This window comes from Montipora foliosa, chromosome 4, assembly GCF_036669935.1.
Source record: "Montipora foliosa isolate CH-2021 chromosome 4, ASM3666993v2, whole genome shotgun sequence".
NCBI lineage: Eukaryota > Metazoa > Cnidaria > Anthozoa > Scleractinia > Acroporidae > Montipora > Montipora foliosa.
In genome coordinates, this window is record NC_090872.1 from 46,325,081 (window position 1) to 46,327,580 (window position 2,500).

Here is a 2,500-nt window from a genome sequence, read left to right on the forward strand (position 1 = left end):
CGACAGGACTGCATCATTTCCATGCTTGCCTGACTGAGTGAAATCACACCAACAAACCATCCCATTAGTGCCATTCCTTTCCCGACGAGGGTGCAGGGACTAGCGCGAACGCAGGTCCCCACTACCAGAAATTATACGCTCAAGTTACCCACATTTGGGGTAATCGCAAGGGTCCCCCAATCGAAGTGCAATGAAAGAGCCTCACCTTGAGAGGACTGCCTCCTTATCACAGTGCCTCCAGTGGCAGGTAAGTTTTTTTGTATCTAAAGCGGTCCATAGAGGGGGAGTGCAATGCCCTATAGCCATATACACGGAAAGAAGACTACAGAAGGGGAAAAAAGGGTAAATGGACTGCTGGAAGTGAGGGAGCACCCCCTAGACGGGGCCAGCTCGCCAACTTCGCCAGGGAGTCGAACCCCACTTCACTAAAAAAAAAAAACAAATAAAAATACAGAAAGGGAACAACAAAGTGAAAAAATTGAAGAGAAACATATTTCGAAGATACCTCAACCGATTTACACTTCGGAAAAGAAGGACCGATTGGAGATACCCAATCCGATTTACACTCCAAAGGAGCAAAAGGAAGTTAAAAACAAGGACTGCCAGAAAAGCTAGACAGTGAGGGAAAGCACTAAGTCCTGTTGCTACCCACGAGACCATTTGCACACCACTGACAAAGAAAGTTACACCGACGGGGAGTGGATTGGAAGCGTTTGAAAAAAAGGGAAGGTAAAAGCGCAGCCTTGCCGACTTGCAAGCTAGTAGAGACAGGGCCCCAGGGGGCTCCTGCAGGAAGCGGAGATTGTTTCTCTGCCGCGAGACCTCAAAGTTGCAGACATTTAGAAGATAGTAAAAAACCCGCAGGACACAACGTAGCCCATCAGCAGTGAAGCCAAAGAGCGCATGGCGAACGATGATTGCAGGGGCGAGATGGCAAGCCTGGACCAAGAGTGATTGGATCCAGGCATAACCACTCGGTGCCAGCGGACAGGAGTAGAATAGATGCTCCAGGGATTCAAGGTGGTAGGTGCAAAAGCACGCTAAAGGCAAAGAGTACCCAAAAGAGGACAGGCGCTCAGCGGTGTATAACACATCGTGGGCCACCTTCCAATTAAGATCGATGACCTGTCTGTCTAAAGGCATGAAGTGCAAGGTCTTCCAAGTCGTCATCCACTCCAGGGGACCAAAGGACGGAAGAAATTTGACAACGCAGTCGGGCTGAGGGTCGTGGAAAGACAGGAGAAGCTGATAGCAGGACTTTCAGGAGGCAGACCAAATTTGCAGCAGTGAAGCGTAGAAGGGGGTAAAAGAGACAGGTCAAGGCATGAAGGACGAGACAGGGCATCCATTGGGCCCACCCCATAACGGTCGAAAAGCCAGTAAGTAAACAAAGCAACCCAGCCACAAGGGTGCATCACAAAGCGCCGCACCCACTGGACCAGCAAGGAGCGGACTTTAAAATTGATAGAGACAACATTGAAACCACCCTTTTCCTTGGGTAGAAACATGACTTGGCGAGGGACGAGGTCGCGTTTACCAGACCAGAAGAAGTCGAAAACAAGCTTATTTAGGGACAGACGAACCCATGGAGGCAGACCAACAAGCGAGGCGACATACCAGACTTTTTATAGAGCAAGAGCGTTAATAACAAGCGCCTTGGCGGCAAAGGAGACGGCACATAAGCGCCAAGAGTTGAGGCAGCGTTCAACAGCTTCGAGTCGGGGTCGCCAATTTTCCGCAGACAAATCACCGTGACCCAGAAACACACCAAGGATCTTGATTTTCGATGAGGACCATGATATAGGGGGACAGGGAGGTCGGAGCGGCTGCGCCAACGACCGAGCAGAGGCCACGGCATTTACCAAGGTTGAGCCTCGAGCCAGTACCGAGTTCAAAAGAACGATAGACCTCAAAGACAACCAGAATGGCAGCGTTTAAAACCTCAATGGAGATAACATATAAGATGGGTGACAGCGGGCAGCCCTGCCTGACACCGTGGGAGGGAAAAAAATAATCAGAGGTATAGCCGTTGATTAGGATACAACTGCGAATACTGGTGTACAGAAGCCTTATCCAGGAGATAAAGGAAGGACCAAAACCTAAATGGCGTCAGGTAAGAGCCAAGATGTCCCAGTCTACCCAGTCGAAAGCCTTCTCTTGGTCGAGTGAGAGAAGGGCAGCCAGAAGATTCATCTCCGTTGTGTAGGTAATAATGTCACGGAGGAGGGCGACGTTTTCCCCAATGAAACGCCCCCTTACCCCACACGTTAGCTCACGAGCAATGACTTCATGAAGGACTTTAAGCAGGCGGCCGGCAAGGGCCCTTGCACACAATTTATAATCAACGTTCAGCAGGTTGATGCGCCTCCAAGCCTGTCCCTCTTCTTAAATATCAGAGAGATGACCGCCATGCACTGAGAGAAAGGAAGAATGCCAGAATCGTAGGCAGAATTGAGGACTTCTACGAGGTCTTGGCCAAGAACATGCCAGAGGGCAGAGT

At 50.2% G+C, this 2,500-nt stretch overlaps 1 non-coding gene across 1 annotated transcript; it reads right to left on the reverse strand.

Moving 5' to 3' along the window:
- Positions 1 to 93: 93 nt before the first annotated feature.
- Positions 94 to 255, reverse strand: LOC138001569 (U1 spliceosomal RNA). The gene has a single exon (XR_011123253.1). It is a non-coding gene; the product is annotated as a U1 spliceosomal RNA (small nuclear RNA).
- Positions 256 to 2,500: the final 2,245 nt, after the last annotated feature.